Raw genomic sequence first — 20767 nt, forward strand, 5'->3', positions numbered from 1 at the left:
ACTAAAAACCCTTAGGTCCCCAATGGCTCAATCAGACAAATGAGGAAGATCATCTCCTAACAGATATAAGAATCTAAAGGTATTTTAAGAATTTTAAAGAGGAAAGAATTTACCTAAATCTGTAAGGCAGAAATCAATGACAAGTCATTGACGTGGCTTTCCAGGCCTTAGCAAATCTTATTAACATTCTACCCTGAGACTCCTTACTAAAAGTTCCAACAAAGCCAATTTAAAAAAGCCTATATGATCAAATAATCAGACTTGACTTGTAAAGAAATTAATCTTGATTTGGCTTTATTTGAGAAAAATGAGGGTAATTTTAGAGAGAAAAAATATTATATTTTACTGGATATTAAGTTCTAGTTTTGTTAATTGAGGTCTATATTTACTAAGACACTTCCCAGATCATTCCTTGCTTTTATGTCATATTGCTGTACAGTTTAATTTAATTATGAAAAGGATATTGTAGGTTTGTTTCCGAAGCTCAGTAATCTATCCTTGTGTAAATTTCCAATGCTCCATGACCTAAGCCAGGGGATTATACATACTGGAACATGCATGACTTAAAGAACTGTCTCCAACCTGAATGGAAAGACCTTTAATCAAGTACTCTTAACTAGACCATACACACAAAAGCTGAAGGAAACGGAATTTCGGATTCATTTCCTATCAGAAACAGCCACTTCAGTGCACTGGCCTATAGAGCACTTGCTCACCTGAAAACAATGCCAAAATGGTGAAAAATCTACCAGGCCAGGATGACAAGAAGACGACATCTGAGCTCGACAGCTGACCCAAGACAACGGACCAGGCTTGTATACCAATTACTTTGACAATTTCTCCTACCTTTGATTATGAACTACTCCAATTGTTAAGTTTATGGTAAATTACCTATGTCTAGTACTTCTGTGTTACCTTGGTGGGTTTCCCTACTCCAAGGCTCTAACTAGATAGCCCTCAGAAACGTTATTCTAAAAATAATTTATAGTTCTCTTTAGGCCACTGTTGATCTTACAACGTGGGAGAACTCACCTGGCCAATTAATACCTGCTCGGAGCCTGACCATAATTATGAACTTTCTCATAAGATCACTCAAACTCAATCAGAAATACAAGCAAAATTTTAACCCAAATATACAACTTCTCTACTATTAAATTCTTACTCGTGACTTTAAAACGTTACTAGCTATATTAGTTATATGATCCTATTTTATTAAATTGTTGTCTGTTACATTTCCCAAATTGTAACTAGGCCTACAAGATTGATGATGGCTAAACATCCTGAAGAAATAGATAAAATTTTTAACCCTGCATAAAATAAATGTAATAGTGTGATTCTAGGTATGGGAATGAGCAACGAAGGGCAAACATTTCCTGGATCATAATAGACTAGTAAGACAGGCGATCCAGAAAAGTTTTAGTATCAACAGGCCCTGATAAAAAAACCTAACACCTTGAATGGCAGCTCAGAAAATTCTTCACCTGAAATAGGATTGAGCCATCCTAGCACCATGGGACAAAATTGGTCATGAAAAGTCTCTCAAAATATAGGTCGAATTTAGGACCAAGGGGGAGCACTGTGAATGAAAATACTACAATGTGAGTGAAAATACTGCAACCATGTCAGTAAACAAAGAATGCTGAGACCAAGCCCTCAGCAGCTGCTGCCACACCCCAGCGAGGATATGCCTGAAACCCAGCCTTTCAGCCACTCACAGTGGTGCCCTCTGAGCAGACTCAGAATAAGAAAGGACAGGATACTGTCCCTAGATAGCTAGGTGCTTGCCAAAGGAATGAATTCAATAACCCATATGTTTGCTTCATCCCATACATAGAAAAGCACTAAATACTTGAACTTGAGATATCTGGCTTTCTTTAGATAACAAGCAATCTTTTATTGTTCCAAGTACCTGGTATTTGTTGTAAAGCTCCTATTTATCCAAGCTCCTCCCCTACCTCTTGGGAGCAGTCCCTCAGAGATCTGAGAGGCTGTCATCCAGGCTCGAGCCCTCCCGCCAAATAAAACATAACTCTTAAATTTTAGGCTGAACGATTATTTCAATGAAGTCCCAGAATAGACACAACTCATCAATTCTGTAATGGAACACACTGAGTCAGGAACCAAAAGCATGTTCTAGTCCCGAAAAACTACGGTTTCCTCTTTCTTCCTGTCATTATACAATCCCACCAGAACTCATTAATTTGCTGTCTGCACGCTTGGCAACCAAACTCAGAGAAGATTCAACTTAACAGAGCTCCATGCTGGGGAGAACCCCCCGCAGAAGCACAGCGGTCGGCCTGCCCACCCGCACGCTCTGCTGACCCCTAGTGTCCTCCGTGGAGACCAGGCCAACAGAACTGCTCCAAACAGCTACAAAGTCCCACAGATTAAATAAAAGCAGTTTATTTTGTACTATATGTTATGTATATACTCATCTCTGAAAACAGCTTTGCCAGAAGCCCAAATCTTCAACATTAATCTGCAAAGGCAAATCCGGTCCCCAAGGGAAAACAAGTTTTAAGATGATGCTATGGCCTCCAAAGTCCTCTCCAGGACCATCAACCAACCTGCATGCAGGCCTGCAGCTGCAGGCGGCTACATGTCTGCTTTTAAAGCAACCCCTTCCTGCCCTCGGGCACTACAATGTCCCTCTATGCCCTCCCTTCTCAGGGTAAGAGCAGCTGCTGCAGAACCTTGCAGGGCAGCACTGACAGGACTGGACAAAAGGATCAGAGCTAAACTAAGCCTTCTGATGACACGAGCTGTGTCACTTTACAGATGAAGATATATATAGAGAGGGGTGGGGTGATATTGCTCAAAGTCACACAGCTAATAAGTGGCAAAGTCCATACCTCTGCTCCTCCTTCTGGCGTGATGCCCCAGCTGGGACGCCCACAGGGTTCTCTCGTGCCTGCCTGACCAGTCCTTTACTGTCACTCATAACCCACAACACGGTCTGACCCTAGCCTGCCTTTCAGCATCTTTTCCTTCCAATCTCGCAGGAACAAGGCTGCTTGGGCCACTTTATGACTTCCGGCTTCCCAAAACCTCCATGCTCAGGCTGGTCTTGCCTGTGCATCCTTCCCCCTGCTCAGAGGCACTTCTTCCCCTGCAGGAGGAAGTTTCCACTCTCCACAGGGACACCCCCTCAGGGGAGCCCTCTTCTTGCCCTCAGAATGGCAGGTGTCCCAGGCCACATCCCGAGCTGCCCCATTAGGTCTGCGGGTGCTCAGGTCTGCTAGTCAGACCAGCAGCCTCAGAGCCAGGAATTATGCCCGGGTCAACCTGCAAACCTACTGCCCACCTCACAGCCCCCAGCCAGGAGGCCACCTGGAAGTCACAGCAAGTGCCCCACCCAATCCAGAAGTCTCATCATTTGCCAGCACCGCTGATGACTTGTCTCCAACCTTTGGTCAGTTTTGCAAAAAAGAGCACCTTCCACAGTGAACAGTGGGTTTTCGCTTCAGCTCCCATCCTTACTGCAAATGTCAAGGGAAACCAAAAGGCCTTTTCTCAACACTTTTCTGATGACACCCTTCCACCCACTATACTCATATGCTCAAGAAAATTGGGTCCACGTGATTTTGTTTCCCTTACGCTAAGTGGCTCAAAACACTGTGTGATTTTTTTTTCCTTTTTTGAGGGTATTTGTACGCAGTTTCTCAGCTTTAATCTGTTTTTGTCTCTCTCTTCAGTATCCCAAGCAGTTACCACTTCTTAGCCCCTTCAGCAGCCTCCCTCCCAACATCTAGTCTAGGAAATCAGCTGTGATGAGGGGCCTGGAGGCAGTCACAGAAGAAGCAACTAAGGGACAGAAAGGCGACATAGTTTGCCCAAGGTGATCAGCCTCAACCCCCAACAGTGTGTTTCACGTCCCTCTGTTTAACTCTTATGCTAAACAAGCTAACTTTTTGTAGATTATGTTTATAAACAGATGAGGTATCAAAATACATACAAGGACACACATCAACTCTAAGATGTTCATTAACTTCACTATTTTGTTTCTATTTTTTTTTATTTCTATTAAAAAATAATTAAGAACCTCTGCAGTCAATATAGAAAAATGTTACTGGGTTTTAATCCAGAATATAGAGGTGTTGTGTGTCATTACTCATACTTATTTGTATGTTCACAAGACAAAATGATTTGAAGGTCTCTCTCCCCTCCTCCTACTCAGTACCTGCTCTCACCAGATCTCCCAGTCCACACATCTAACAGCCTTTCACTTCACCCACAGCTGAACTCATCAGTTTTCCCCCAGAGCTCCCTCTGCAGCTTTCCCTCCTCAGAGCACAGAATGACCATCACTTACCTCATTAATCCACCCAGAAACCTGGGCCTTCCTCCATCCTACCTTCACAGACAGCATTCATCCTTTCATTTTTACCATCTAAACATACCTTCAATCTGTTCGCTTTTACCCATTGACCGTCCCACCGCTCAAGTGGAAGCCACCAACACTGCACACCTGGACTCACGAGTCTCCCAAGTGTCCCCACAGCCGCTCTCACGTACTTGAGACAAAAGGGATTGTGTCACTCCCGCGGTTTTAGGACTCTTTTCAAACCCACTCTTCTTAGAAGAAACTCCCAGTTCTTCACCTGGTAAAGATCTTTGCCATCAAATTGTCAGCTCAGGGAGGGCAGGACACGCCCTCTCCCCTCGGCCCCTCCCTCTGGCAGAGCATCATCTTGGGAGGACCTGCTGAGCTACACCAGCCTGTATTCTAACCCTGGTCTTGAGTTCTTAGCAAACTGCTTCACTTATCCATACAAACCCAAGGTAGATTAGAAAGATTTTAGATGTTGAGCTAGACTATTGATTTGGGGATTTTGCACTAGCAACCTGCAAGTACATGTTCTAATGATTCTGTCTTCTTAAAACCACACCCAGATTTAAGGAGTATTTGTGGATTGTCTTCGGAGTAAAAGGGACTGTACTTTAACAGACTATATGTTTTATAACATGAACAAACCTGACAGGGTCACAAATGGAACCACCTCACAAGTGACAGAAGACAGGTGAGAGGCACAAAGCAACAGGTCACAGAGATGGTAAGAGCAAAGTTGTTTCTCTAACCCCCCAAAACTTTTTTGAAAGAACCGAAAACTCTGAATTTTGAAAGTAAACACTATCATATAAAGAAATAAAATAAATAATCCTCTTCATCAGTGTTTCAAGATCTGACTGCAGAATTTTTAGCATGCCATACTGAATCCTAGCACAGAAAAATCAGATGGACTAGTGGTGAGTAAGTTCCAGGGAAACGGCAGCAATTCCTCCACTTGTAAGAGGACACACACTCAATTGTCGAAGGTGATTTTAAACCACATTCTGGAGAAATTCAGAAGATTCAGGCACCGATTCTAGATGGTGATGACACGGAAGGACGGGTTGGATGCATGCTTCTAACTGAGTCACCGGAATTCTTACACTGCAGGGGGAAACGGAGGCTCTCAGTTATGAGCAGAGATGTTCCTGTCATGTCTCCCAGGCCGTGCCTCGGGGACTCAGTGTCCTGCAGCAGCCTGGCCCCAGGCGAGGACCCGCAGCGTGGCCCACTCAACCAGGAGGGGCACTGTGCTTGAGAAAGCCCATCCCCGATGGGAGAAAGAGGGGCTGGTGGGGTTGTGTGTACCTATAAATGATCATAGAAATACACCTGCATAAATTCATCTGACAAAATTTATATTAGCAGGCTATTTAACAAAATTTCAATTGTCAGTGTTAATTTTACCATTCCTTTCCTCTTGTCCCCTGCACTCTGAGACAGGCTTAGGCTCTCTCACACCTGCAGCTCTGATGCAATATTTGTGAAGTCATTTTACTTTGCTGCAAGTGTCCTCGCTCCCCGTGTCGCTGTGACTGTCGTCTCTTAACAGAGTCAGATGTCTTCCTGGATCTCTCCCTGAGTTCCTTGCTCCTGCTTCTCAGATCCTGAGATAAAGAACAGGTGAAGACACATGACTAGAAAAGGCACTGTAGACTTGACCAAAGTCCTCAGTGACCCCCTAGTGAGTGCTGCCCACCCCTTACCTTCGATTCTCAACTTTCTGCCCAGGGTGACATCCAGACAGGTAAGAGTCTTGGGCCCAATTAAAAGCTGTGTGGCTTTTGTGCAGGGAAATTTGCAGGAGCTGGTTCTGGAGCCGGGCCCCTCCCCACCTCTGCTACTCTCTCTCCCGAGGCCCCGCACCCAAGCCCCCAGGCTCCCTGATCTTCTGTCCTTCTCTTATACACTACTCCAAGCCCTTTTCCCCTTCCTTTATTCCCTGATTATCCCCAGCTGTAGTGATTTTTTCATCACAGCATCTAAAAAAATTCCTACAGCTGAAAAAGTAGTCTCCAGAAGTCAATGCCCACATGGTGTTTCCTGAAGAGAGCCCCTGGTTAGGGGGACCCTCACCAACACTCACAGGGCATCAGACATGTTGCAGGGTCGACCACCCCCAACAAGAGTTTTCTGTGACCACTATGCCCGCACAGCATCCCTGTTCACAAAACTGTAGTTGGGCCACTTATCCGTTATTAAGGAGCAAATGTAAAAAAATTGCTCATGTTTCTTACTAAAATTATCTATGAGGTGGAAAAAGAAATTGTAATAGAAAAGAACAAATTTGACTCCATGTTAGATGTGTTCGTTTGGCTTTAAACCTGTACCCTGTTTTCTAGGCTAAGACTTGTTATCTCTGCACCTTTTGTAAAAGAATGTTGCCTTTAGCCTGAAATATCCAGGAGGGCCTATTCTCCGGGCTTTGATCTTTAAGGATGTTAGCTCTTCTACACTTATGTAGAGATGGCAAGTTGCAAAATAAAGAATAACCTTTGTTTTTTTTGAGGTTTTACAGGGGCGCCATGATTTGACCCACATGGACAGCTGCAAGAACAAAGGATTCCAAGGAAATCAATTCGTACAGCAAGAAGTTTGCAACAACCAACCACACCCCCACCGCTTTTTAGTATAAAAGGAGACTGAATTCTGACGTGGGGAAGAGAGTTCTCCTGGATATCAGTATGCCATCTTCTGAGTCTGCCAGCTTTTCAAATAAAGTCACTACTCCTTACTCCAAAAGCTCATCTCCCGATTTATTGGCCTGTCATGCAGCAAGCAGAACGAGTTTGGACTTGGTAAATAAATGACTGCATTAGAGGTAGTATGTCTCCACAGTTTCCTCATTTCCAGTATGTCACAACCAATCAATTTTATATGCTGTTTAACAACACGACCAAAAAACCTATTATATGGAATTGATTCCATGGAAATAAAATTATTTCTACTCCTTCAAAACTTTGTTCTTTCTATTTTATTTTGTTTTGCTTATTGAAAAGAAAATAAAAGTCAAATCATTTTATTTCACCTATTTTTTATAGCTACATATTGAAAATACTACAAAGATATTTAAATTGCAATAAAAATTGTTCATATATTAGTATAAAGATATATACACAATCAATGCAGAGTAGGAAAGGAGTGGATATTTACTAAAAATTCACTGTACATCCAGTCTTTTACAAGCATATCCTGGAATATAAGCTCTATTATCCAGGGGTATACCACCCCCATTCTCACTGCCGAGTCCCAAAGTAATCAACCTCCAAGACACCAGCATAGAACCACGCGATCAATATTTTAGGTATAAATGAGGGAATTAGCTCATTCAATTCTAAAACAGAAACCTTAAAATAAATACTGAACTTATTTACAAACAAAGAAAATTGGACACAAAAAAGTACAGTTTCTCCCCCAAGTCACAAAGATAATTACTGGTAAAGGCAAGATTTGAACTAATCTGCCTGATTCTAAAAACTAAGGTGGAAATCCCCTTCGACTGTGGAGGTCCAGCAGCACAGCCTATCACCCTATCTTTGTTCAGAACTAGCTTTAGACAGCCTGAGACAACACCCCATTCCTATGGAACTCGAGGGCAAACGATAACAATAAGGATTTTATATTCAGTAGTTTCTTAGGTCTCATTTATATAAAGTGTCAGCAGGTCAGCAGAAAACTCTGGGAAATATGAGTGGGTCCAGAGCTTTTTGCTGATAAGAAACAATCTATCAGGACAGAGTGACCTTCCCATGAGAGGCCTCATGGACATAAACTAAAGGCAGCTGAGCAATGAAAACTAGCAAGACCATGGAACTCAAGCAAGAAAGATCCCTGCCATCCCCCACCCAGTTGCCTCTTCACCCACATGGACAAGATGGCAGAAGACCCAGGTTCTTGTCCAAGTTACACCATCATGGATTCTCACTCATAAAAAGTTACGACTCTATGCTGTCTTAAGCCCTTTCCAACTCAAATATGATGACACCAATATCTCAGCAGAATGTCTATGTCTTCACTTTCTCTCTTCTATTAGGATACTATATCTATGGCCAAAAAGCAGAAATCCAATTAAAAACACCATGCACGAAGGCTGGTGAAAGTCTGCGTAAGAGACTTTGTTCTCACTCTCAGTGAATGAAAACTCAGAAAAAGTGTTCCTTCTCCCTCTGCAAGTCGGAGGTAGCCTGATTGTGTGTGTGTTTGTGTGCAAGCGTGTGTGTGTGTAAATCAAATACAATGCATTCTGGGATGTGTACAGATTTTTTTTATGTTACTGTCATTTCATGAGGATGAGCCAACCTTTAAAGTAACTTGAATCTAGTGTTCTGAGAGAGTCCCAGGATCTTTTGATGGAGGAGGGGAAAGGGGAAAGGAATGGAGGAAAGAAGTAAATGAAGCAAAGGAGTAAAAATACTACTAGGGAAAGGCAAGACTTTAATTTTGTTCCTACTTGCATCACACACAAATTAGGGACTGGCTTTCCCCCATGTCTCGTCAAGCACTGAGTTGCAGAAGAAGAGGCGACAGCCCATTTCTCACTGAGATTGTGACTGTACATGGCATCTTAAAGACACAAATTATTTACCCTGATCAAACACTAGCAGCAGGCCGTAATTCTCCTGTTTTGAGAGACAAGAAAACAGGAGTTCAAAGAGGATGTATAACTTGAGAAAAGTCAGAGGACCAGTAAACTAAAGAGGATGAATTCAAACTCAGATCTGAATGGAGAGTCTGATCTTCCCACTCCCAGGGCTGGAAAATCCTTAACAGACAGGCTTCCCAGCTCCCTGCATTGTTCCTGGCACCAAGCATTTCCCATGGCGATGGTCTCCTGTTCTCACAGACACAGTGCTCTGTGCAGCCAATAACCTCCATTCGACCTTGATCATATACCTGCCTCACTCACCAGGCTTCTCCATACAGGCAGGAAAGCTGGCTTTCAAGTGCGTACAAAGACACCCCTGGTCTTACCTGGGCTCTTCAGTGGCTTTTCCAGCATAAAGGCAGCCATGAAAGTGCTCACAGTTTGTACATGAGCCACACTAACTCTCTCCATCTGTCTCCCTACCTATACTACTTAGCTATGACCATTTTGAGAATCTTGGAAACAAATTTTTAAAAACAGAAAAGAAAGTATTCTGTAACAAGTACTTAATACTTACAATTTTAAATGACAAGTTACAAAGTGAGTATTTACAAATTGAATCTGCCTTCCTAGGTGTCAGTTTTAACAGTTAAAAAATATAATAGCAAAAAATTCTCACTTACAAAATTAACAAAAACATCAACAATAATCTGGAATAAACTCAAAAACAATGCCCATTTTGTACATGGAGAAACACAGGACTGTACTGAGGGGTAAAGTAAGAAGTGTGAATGCAGAGACATCAACATATTGTATGGAGGAAAGCAGTTTTGTAAAGATGAACGTTCTCCTAAAGATAATTCAAAACTTACTAAAAAATCCCATGACAGCTCTTATCTGTTTTTTTTAACTTGAACAAAATATTTTGGAACTCTTCAGGAATAATAAAGTCATAACACTAGACAAGAAAATTGGGGATGGAAAAAAGAATAAAAAAAATCGCACTGTCAGATATTAAATAAATTTTTACAATAAGTAAGATATAGCACTGGAGTAAGAAAGTAAGACTGACAGAAATAAACCATGAGCTCAAAAAGAGACTCTAGTGTACATAAATATTTTGTACAGGTGGGATTTCAAATCAAAGAGCAAAGTATGAATTCAATAATTGTCTTGGGACAATCAGAGAATCACCTGGAAAAAACAAATTCTATTCCAGTAATAATGACCACAAGAAAAATTACAGATAGTGATGTAAATATTAGAAAGTACTAATAACAGCAAATACAACACTTTGCTCATAGTAATTCAACTTCTCCTCACTATAACAAGTAGTATTATCATCTCCATCATAGAGATTAAAAAATCCTACAGAGGAGATATATACCATTCTAAGAAAGTATTTCTAAGAATAAAAGGATAAAACCCAAAAAGAAGACATTTACTGTCTTAAGATTATTTTCGGCCACAACAAAAATAAACCTACTGAACAAAATGAAAGGCAAGAAATGACAAGAAAAAGCTCTGTGATACATGTTAATGAAGACAAGGGGTTAATGTTCATAACATACAAAGAGCTGTCACAAAGCAACAAGAAGCTCCCTCACTTAAATGTGTGCAAATGACAAAAGGGATCATTCACCTTTTAAAAGTCAGATGGCTAATGAGTGAAAAATGCTCAATACCTCACTGGTCATCAAGTGCAAACTAAAACAATGAAAAAGCAATTTTGTTCATCATATTGGCAAATGTTTTTAAAAAATATTCTAGGTTGTGTCCATCTTTGAGAGAACAAACTGAGCGATTTTTTGGAGGACGACGTGTCAATGGATATGTAAACTCTGAAAAATGTGTGTACACAGAATGAACTCCATTTTAGGAATCGTTTCATTTAGAAAAAAATCAGTTCAAAAAGATGTACTCATCAGAGCATTTACACAGCACTGTTTACAATGGTGGGAAGAAAAGCTGAAGTGAAATCATATCCAGCGATAGAGAATTGGTTACATAAGTTATTCTACATCTTTTCATTCCCTGCAGGAGAAGGAATTTCTAGATTCACTTGAAAGGAGCCTGTGATGTATGTAATTGTCACATCCAGGGACTAAATTTCCAAAAACCTTAACTAAAGGAATACTCATACAAGTTCACAGGAATGTTTGTACAAGAAGGACGCCAGTCAAACACCCTTTCTGACAGTGGAAAATGGAGAAAACTTAAGTATCCACCATCAAGACAATGATGCGGTAAATCAAAGCGAGCTGTGGGCACTAAGGGGCAGGCGTTTTGGCGTGGTCCAAGGCCTTGTCCACAGTACTCTCCCACCAAAGGTGTCCTTACACAAGAGACCAAATTTACTGCACATCAGGAGACCCCTCTACTCTATCTGAAAGGACCAGGTGAGTCTGGAGTGGGAGGAGGTCTATGATATACACCTCAGTGAATAAACCGAGCTGCCCAAAACATATAGTATGGCCTTATTTTTCAATAAAGCATATATACACACACATATACATAGATTTCTCATATACATGTATGTATGTATGTGTATATATATATATGACAGGCATAAAGGTCATGAAATATATACACCACATTGTCAGCAGTTTTGCCCTCAGGAAAAAAGGGGAAGGGATATAGGGGCCTTTCAGTACCACCACAGTTCTCTTTTCAGTATTTCAGTTAAATATACTTGGAATTTAAAAGTTTATTTAAGTCCGAAGTAAAATGGACAATGCCTCCAGAAGACAGAATGCTATACTGGTCATTAAAGATCATGCCAGGGGAGAGAGAATACTGTAGAAAAACGTGTAATAAGCCGAATGGAAAATGGAGGTCTCCACACAGTAAACAGGCAGAGAGTGATCGCTCGTTTTTATGACAGACGTAATACACACTGATGAAAAGAACAGAAAATAGATGTTAAAGTGTTAATTATTATCTCTGAGTAGTGAGACCAGGATAGACCCTTTTGTCCCTTTTTTCAGAATTATTATATTAAATACACATTATTTTTCATCTGAAAAAAGCATTTTTAGATGTCTAGTACCACACATTGAAAAAAATACACGAGTACTTACAGAAATAACTAGGAGACACGGCAGCAGCGTCACACAGTGTAGAACGGGCGATCCTGAATAACACTGCGCAGTTACATAAGGACCCACAAAGTGAGACCACCTGCTGTCACAGGGCGTTGCCCCCTTCTATTTGTCAGTTGTGTCTTCAGGGCTGAGGCAGTTCTGAGCACGGCCAGTGTCAGTGCTGGTGTCTGGATGGATGCCACTGGAGGTGAGGGCACCTGCAAGCCGAGAGGAAGAACAGAAATCATCCTCTGCTTTTTCTGTCTTGTTTCTTTGTTACTTTTGAAGAGAGGTGTAAATAAGATTAACTAAATCTTCTCTACTAAAATTTCAGTAATGAAACCGTTTTTAAAGTGTTCACAACTTATATTCTGCCTATAACTGTCTTTTCAACAAAGCATCATATTTCTTAAATGTTAATTAACTCAGTTAATTTACTACCTGTTGAAACCTATTAAAGAACATGAAATGCACTATGTAAAATCACCACGCCTGCAGTGACTGGCACAGCTGTCTTGATAGCAGTGCAGTCAGCCCCCACCATCCCGTGGCCCTGAGCTCCTGATGCTGCTAAGAGAGCACGCTGCCACCTCAGATGGAGAGAAACGGTGAAAGCGTTTTCTGAAATCTACAGCACTGACAAAACATAACTGATAAATCCCAGCCTTCTTTGAGGCTGTCATTTCCTGTTTCTGGCCTACAACCGTCAATGAGCAGAACCACACCATTCCCGAGCCATGGGACTCACGTGGGAAGCAGTTTTGGAGAAATTTCCAGGTATAGAATGTAACCAACTATACATAGAACTCTGAAAAATGAAAAGATGCAATACTCTGATTTTGGAAGAAACTCAAAATATTCTCCTAAGCCTTAGTAGCTGGAAAGGCTGGGCATCTCCTAAGCCACTTATTTATTTCACAGCCAGTGAGCATCTCCCACAAACCCTGTTTCCCTGTGTCTGCTGGGAGCCTCAGGCACACTGTTGCTGTCGATCTTATAAGTCACAGGGCTGAGGCGTGTGTCTCACGCCTGCAACTCTCACACAGGCTCGCCTCCTAGCCTCACTGTCTGAACTTGGCCCCATTTTCTCACCTGTTTATTTGGTATCTGTTCTTCTGTAAGCTGCCTGAAATGCTTTTTGGAACAAGTCAAAAGAATCGGTGGGTAGAGAAATGGACAGATGTACAGGTGAGAGTTGGGGAGACAGAGTGACTCCAAGAAAAGGGGAACAAAGAAAATTTCCTTTGCAGAACCCTCTTCTAGTCAGGGAAGAAAACCACCACGGAGAAGTGTGAAGAGGCAGGTGGCTTAGGACTGTTTCATGGATTCCATGAAAAGTCACACCAAGAGATGAGAGGGTAGAACTATAAATAATAAAAGAAAAAAGCATGCATGCTTGAAAAATATACCTACAATATGTACTTTCTAAAGAATAGATTCAAATCAGCACGGCCCAATAACACAATCGTTGGGTATTTACAGAAGTGAGAATCCCATCTCCAAACCACAAGGCATCCCTTTGGAGCACTGAGAGTCTACACGGGACGGTCATAAAGCTGTCACCGCATAAGCGATGCTATCCTACCCTTACGAGGAATGAGCAGCTGTGCTCGGGCTGCTCAGGCGCGCCATTTACACCCCACAGCACCTCTACGGGAGAGGGACGCCTAGCGAGCCCCATCTCTGCAGGACAGAAAACAAGTCCGGGAGAGGCTAAGCCGACCTACCAGTTCTCCATCTCACAGGACTGGTCACTCCAGAGCAGGACTCGAACTCGGACCCACGTTTGTAACCGCAGTACTACCGTGATTTGTGTGCTTTTTGTGTGTATAATACATTTGATTCCGGCATGAAAGGATATTTAACAAATGTTCGGCTGTCTTGTCTATCTCATTAGCTCACAATCTTTATATTTTTGAATTGTACTCTTTTTCCCTGGAGAAAGGAACGGAAAGAGCGGGGGTCAGAATGAGATGGGGCTCCATTCTTTATCTGTTACCTCATCTCATCCAGTCCCCAAACAGGGAGAAGGAGCAAATGTTCTCTTCATCTTTAAAGAGAGAGCTCCACTGATGGTGACTTACTCAACTCCAAGACCAAGTCTGGGGGAAGGGCACAGACAGCAACCAGAGAAGAATCACCTGTAGGAAGGAGAAAAGAGCTCAGGGGAGAGCTCAGGGGGTCAGCCTGATTTAATTTCAATGGATAATATAATACCACAGACTAAAAATATTAGCATGCAGTGAATTTGCTATTTCTTGACATCTAGCAAATTTTCATAGCCCGCATGAAACATTATCGTGAACTAGTGAAAGGAAGAGTCCACACTCAGGGAAAATCAATGCCACAAGCAGGCTGAAACCCAGGCTGGAGGAAAGGTAGAGAAAAGGCATAGTTAAGAAGAGGGGAAAGTCTGGGAAAAAGACATCATCACAAGGACTCTCCAGCATCATCCAGCAATCATATAATCATTCATTCAAGAGAGAGTTACTTAGGTCCTATTTTGTGCAAGATTTTACACAGGGCAAAGCAAGAGTGCAGCGTCCATGGTGGCAGCAAGTGGCGGGGCTATAATACAATTCTGATCCTGGTACCTTGCACAATTGTACTCAGTATAAAGGCAAAAAAATAAGGTAAAATTATACTATGTAAACTCTACGCATTGTTGAAAAAAATTAAAGAAGACCTAAATACCTGGACAGACACACCACGCACATTCCTGTATCAGATGACAGCGCTCTTGGGATGGCAGTGCTCCCCAGAGCGATCTGTATACTCAACGTGGTCTCGATCACAATCCCAGCGGGCTCCTCTGCAGTAACTGACTAGTTGCTGCTACTATTCATATGGGAATTCGAGGGACTCAGTAACCAAAACGTACTTGAAATAGAAGAAAAACATGAGAGGACTTGTAATTCTCAATTTCAAACCTTACAACTGTATCTCCAGGTGAGATTAGAGGCCATTTTTAAGTTATTACTGGGTTTATCCTTATTTTCAAAATTCTGTACAATGAATATACCTGTTAGAATAAGAAAAATAAAAAGTAAGGTATCTTGTAAAACATGCACAGTGATTCATTCATTGGGAAAAAACTTATTTTAACTATAAAGAGGTAAACAAATATCTAGTGAAAAAGGACTACTTAAAAACAAGTGTGCATTTACAATTTTCATAAATTGAAAACTGAAAAGCACAAAAACATCAAGTTTCTAGGGAGACTAGTGAAACATATTAATAGTTATTTTCAAAAATTCTAATTGAACAATGAAAACTCAAGAAAGTGAAAATTGTGATTGACACCCAAGTGCAAACACATGGAGAGCAAAAGCCTAGAAATCACAGTTCCTTTAAATCTGCTTCTAACTCAATAGGAGAGGAAATTCCTCACTTAGGGGACAGTGGAATCCCATACATAAGACAGGATACACAGTACAAACTGCAGTAGTATCGGGAGTGAATTTCTTAGAATTCTAATGTTACAACATTGCTGAAAAACTATAAAAACACTGACAGACAGATTAAAACACACAGTCATATATATTATATAGAAACATATGAAGTCTGCTCCCATGTTGCATAGAAATACAAACATATTTGTTCATTTATAGGCACTGATTCATTTATCCCAGATAGAATATTTCAACTAAAACAAAAAATCAATAATACACTCCTCTTGTCAAATCTACTTGATAAGTAACTCTGCTATGTAACCATAATGTGTCTAAGATAGATCTAAAATTAGGGAAAAATCTTTGTATGGTTTCTTGAATTGTTCTCAAAATTCCAAGCTTAATTTTAAAATAGATCTGAGCAGTATTTCTATATTATCTTTTCCCTTGTGAAATGAACAACACAGTCTCTTGTCAAAATTCTGTCCTTACAATGATTCACGAGCACCGTTTCCTAACAAAACTGGTGAACAGCAAGGCACTATGCAGACACTGTGACCAAATAAATGAAACACAAGGAAGACAGTGACCCTATTCTGGAGGGCTTATATTCTGTGTCAACAGCGGGTTTTTATTTGATTGGTTTGATTGGGTAGCAAAATAAAATCAATCAAGTACTTTCTTCTTTGAGCATGTTGTAACTCATGACTCTTTTCAGTGTCATGAGCAGGAAAGAGTTAAGCATGACTTGATTAGGTCAAATAGCAACAATCATAACCGGAGAGTGAGTAATAAAGAAGTTAACTGATAGCAATACTTCTGCCTACATGAGACCTAAAATAAATCTACACTGATATCTGAAAGTAAAATGAGGAAATGAGGTCCCAAAAGAGAAAACAAACAAACAAGAAATCAAAAACGGTAACAGTTTTTCATTAAAGATTCCAGGAAGGAGTGGAGCATGTTGGTGAAAAGCACAGATGTTGGGGACAAACATGAGGGTCTGAACTCCCACAGCACTGGGTAGCTGTGACACTGATATGTCAGTGAAATTTTCTGCATCTCAGTCTCCTATCCATAGACTGGGGACAACAACCGCACCCATCTCCTAGAACGGTCCTACGAATTAAGTTATTTTATATATAAAATTTTAAATAAAATACCTCAGATTTTATATAATACCCCAAAAGCACAAGGAACAAAGAAAACAGAGATAAACTGGAGTTCATCAAAATTTAAAACTTTGCTTCAAAGGGCACCATCCAGAGTGTGAAAAACCAATACACAGGAGAAAATTTTTTCAAATCATTTATCTGATTAGGAATTTGTATCTCCAAGTGAAAAAAAAAAAAACCCTACAAATCAACAATAAAAAGGCAACTCAATTAAAAGGTCAATAAAGGATCTGAAAAGGTATTTTTCAAGGAAAATATACAAATGGCCAATAAGGACAATGAAACGATGTTCAATATCATTAGCTCTAAGGGAAATCAAGTCAAAACCACTAGAAGAAACCGCTTCACACCCACAACAATAGGTTATAATAAAAAAAAAAATAACAACCACTAATGAGGACACAGAGGAAGCGGAGCAGGCAGCAGTTGCTGGTGAGGACGTAACACAGCATGGCCACTTTGGTAAACAGCCTGGCAGGTCCTCAGGGAGTTGAACATTTGGTTTCTGAATGACCCAGCAATTCTGCTGTCTGGGCACACACGTAAGAGAACTGAAAACAAATGTCCACATAAAAACTCCTAAAGGAATTTTTGCAGCGACACTACTCATCACAGCCAAAAAGCAGAAACAACCCAATTGCCTATCACCTGATGAATGGGTAAACAGTGGGGCCCAGCCATACAGTGGAATATTATTCAGCAATAGCAAAGCATAGAGTACTGACCCAGGCCACAACGTGGACAAACATTGAAAAAGATACTCAGTGTGAAATAAGTCAGTCACAATAGACGGTTCCACTTACATGAAGTGACTCGATTTAAATGAAATGTCCAGTACAGGCAAATCCACAGAGAGAGAAGAGTGGCTCATTGGGGCTGGGGGAGGATGGGGAAGATGGGAATGACTGCTTATGCATACGGGGATTCCTGTTGGGTGGAAGAAAATGTTCTAAGATTGAATGGGATGCACAATTCTAGGCATAGAGTAAAAACGAATGTATATTTAAATGGGTGAATTGTAATAAAACTGTTAAGAAAAAAAGCACCTCGGGCCAGTACCTTCCCATAGAAAATGCAAATTGCTAAATTTCATTACAGGAAGAAGAAACTGCCCTCAGCATGAAAGCAGGAGATCAGCAAATGTGAGTTAACCGTAATTGGACAAGAGCATTTCACTTGAAACAGTTGCTGAGTGTACACGAAATATTCAGAAATAGGAAAATCAGTTTCACATCACGAAGAAGCATTCTGCTTCAAATGCAGATCAAGGATTCGGCAAGCCAAGCTGGTAGAAATGACCAGAGAAGAAACCTGGTCTGTAAAACAAGCACCAGAGCCAGCAAGGAAATGGTGATGAGGAAAGCAGGCGGCCGAATATCTGGAACAGTTTGCTACAAATAATTTCTCCAATGAAAATTCAAAAATAAAATGAATGTGATGTAATGCTCTATTGACCTCATGTGAATGGGCTTCCTTCGGTGCTCGACTGTTCTGTAACCCCGATTGAGAGGATCAGGAGAATCAGCATGTCTCCTGGGTGTCCCCAAAGGACTGCCCACCAGCACGCTGACCACCATCACATCTGCCAGGGTTGAATTGCAGAGGAGACCAACTTCTGAAAGGCACAGGAAATTTTGACAAGGGAAGAAAATGCTGCAGTCAGTCCAGGGACATAGGCCCTCTGAGCAGAGGCCAGAAGGCTGCAGGTGAACTGCAGTGGCCGTGGGACAGGAAGGGACCATGGGGGAGCATATCTCAATTCTCTCCTCTCTCTCCATCTGGTAGGAGAGATAAACCTGCATCCTTCTCACCTGGAACTGTGGGTTGGCTGGCAGAAGTCTTACCGACATGGAATGATTATTCAAGTCTCTGTGGAAAAAGTGAAGAAATCGAGAGGGAGTAGGGAGCCAACTCCACGAGCCTCTCAATTGCACCCTTATTTATTGTGTATAATCAAAGGAAAAATTCATTAACAGTTGTGTGATAGTAATAGGAACTTCGGGAAAGACAGTATGAAGCAGAGATTGTAGAATACACAATGAGTACAAAGGATTAGTGTATCTTTAGAGAAGTCATGGGGTGAGGGGAACAAGATTCATTTTTAGACATGTGAAATACAAAGAAGACCACCAGACCAGCCAGGTCCTTGTTCTGTGGATCATAGACTATCTAACAGCACACAAGCTCAGCGTTTATATCTGAGGGCCTCGGCCCTTGCTTTGCAACCAGCAGAGTGCAATCTAAAAGCTCAAATATGCAAGCAAAGCATTGTCTCTGCTTTTTAATGCAAGGAGACTGGAGTGAGGATGTACAGGCACTTGCTTGCAAAGCAGTTTCTAAGCATTTATTTTTCTTCTTAAAGTTCACATGCGGCTGGAGTGTGTTACAATTTGTTAAACCAATCATGGGCTCCCACATGGAACCATTATTGAGGACACCCTAGGATGACAAATCCTGCCTCTGGGTCTTTTCCTGCCATCTTCAGCCACTCTAGCAGGGTCTAGGCACATCCGTGAATAACGATCCTACAGAACAACCCACACTCTTAACTCCTGGTGCTTGAAACTTAATTTTAGCTCTACACAACTTACCGTAGAAAAGTTTCAGAAATAAAAGATATAATATTCCTTTTATATCTCATCATATTACTGATTTTTCTGATTGCTCTAAGTTGCTTCTACTTGGTAAAGCACATAATTCTGCAGGTGAATTCAGTAATTTCCATTGGTCATATCTAGTCATTTTGGGCTCTCTAACTTCTATTGGTCAAATACCGATACACTTAATTGATTTCTTTGTTTATCAATTTTAGCCGGGAGGAGAGGGAGTGTCACTCTTTTCCTCAGCCCACCCTCAACATTTTTCTCATCAACTCAGGCCTCCCGAAAACAAAACAAAGTATTTGTTTCCCTTCTACTCTTTCCACAAAACCAACAGGAAACATCAGCCTGCAGAAAGAATTCAACACAAATGCTAAAACAAAAATCTACAAACCAGGAGCAACTCCATCTCCGAATCATGATACACAATGACATGAGAGTAAGTGTGTCAGGCACAAAGCATGCGTGAGCCTGACCAACTGATTTCTATTCTTCAAAGGAAGGAAGGTTTTCATATTTTTTATTATCATTCTTTGTCATTGTTTCTGATTATGCCAAAAAATAGTTTATGAAAGAATTATGCACTGCAATAACAGATTACTATTGTATCAATTATAGAAGGCATTCAGAGGGGATAGGAAAAGCCACCTCTGTAAAAATGCAAAATTTCTTCCCCTGTTAAGAACACGTATACAAATTGCAACAGAGAATTCAAATTCTTGTGGAGAGGAGCAAAAGCCACAGAACAAAAGCAAAGTCAATAGAATGAGTTAATTCAGAATTCACTGGACAAACATGCTCAATGCATTCAAATAATTTTAAAGGCACACTGCAAACCATTCACTTAATGATCTGCAGGCTAGAGGAAGCATTTCCCTCTTTAACAGACAACAGAATTCAATAGGGTTCCCCAAAAACAAGGACCAAAGAACAATCAGGTATTTAACGGTTCTCATAAATCAGCATGTTCTAAACATTAAAATCCAGAAATTTTAAACATTCATTCAAACCACAATAAAACAAGCATTTCAAAAAAAAAAAAAAAACCCAAAGAAACTAAGCACACAGATCATGTACATAGATTAATGAGCATGTCTTGTACCGCTGGAAGAAAGAACAGGCTATAGACTTTTACTTGAAAAATAAAACTACTTTTAAAGATAACTGCTAAAACACATTTCACCATTCATGTTGCCTTCAAAATTATGAGGCACTTGTATCTGATCAGAAAAGCAATTCTGAGTAATAGTATGTTACAATTCAGCGCCAGTTTGCTTTAGAAGAAAAAAGAAAAGCTACTGTTCCTCAAATCCTGCACAGAGTGTGAAGTGCCTCCCGGCCTCTTTCTCTTCCCGTTTTCTAAGCTCATGCTCCCCAACCCTTCTGAAACAAATATGACAACCTCTTATTCCCAATATGCCAAATGACAAAAGAATATCAATTTATTTGTGTAAATATATGCCTACATCTTGAACTGGAGGAGAAAGGTATCAGAATTCTATATGGAACTTATTTCTACCTTCCTGAAATCACACACATAAACGTTCACACAGACACAGACACATACCCCCTGGACTACTGGACACTTCACAAGCTTAGGAA

The 20767-nt window shown here is 40.9% G+C and overlaps 1 protein-coding gene across 43 annotated transcripts in view; it reads right to left on the reverse strand.

The window, feature by feature from the left end:
* LOC141575936 (uncharacterized) overlaps positions 1–20767 on the reverse strand; it is a 145458-nt gene that overhangs the window by 20176 nt on the left and 104515 nt on the right. For 34 of the 43 annotated variants that reach the window (XR_012504047.1, XR_012504048.1, XM_074357716.1 and 31 more), the window contains 5 exons: positions 14693–14878; positions 14083–14139; positions 13726–13933; positions 12747–12806; positions 11996–12216 (listed from right to left, as the gene is read on the reverse strand). The gene's annotated coding sequence lies outside the window, so the exon portion shown is untranslated. Of the gene's footprint in view, positions 1–5433; positions 5639–5737; positions 5938–11995; positions 12217–12746; positions 12807–13725; positions 13934–14082; positions 14140–14692; positions 14879–20767 lie in introns of all 43 variants that reach the window. The other 9 variants (XM_074357670.1, XM_074357669.1, XM_074357675.1 and 6 more) reach the window with 6 other exon arrangements.

Source organism: Camelus bactrianus, chromosome 34 (assembly GCF_048773025.1).
Source record: "Camelus bactrianus isolate YW-2024 breed Bactrian camel chromosome 34, ASM4877302v1, whole genome shotgun sequence".
NCBI lineage: Eukaryota > Metazoa > Chordata > Mammalia > Artiodactyla > Camelidae > Camelus > Camelus bactrianus.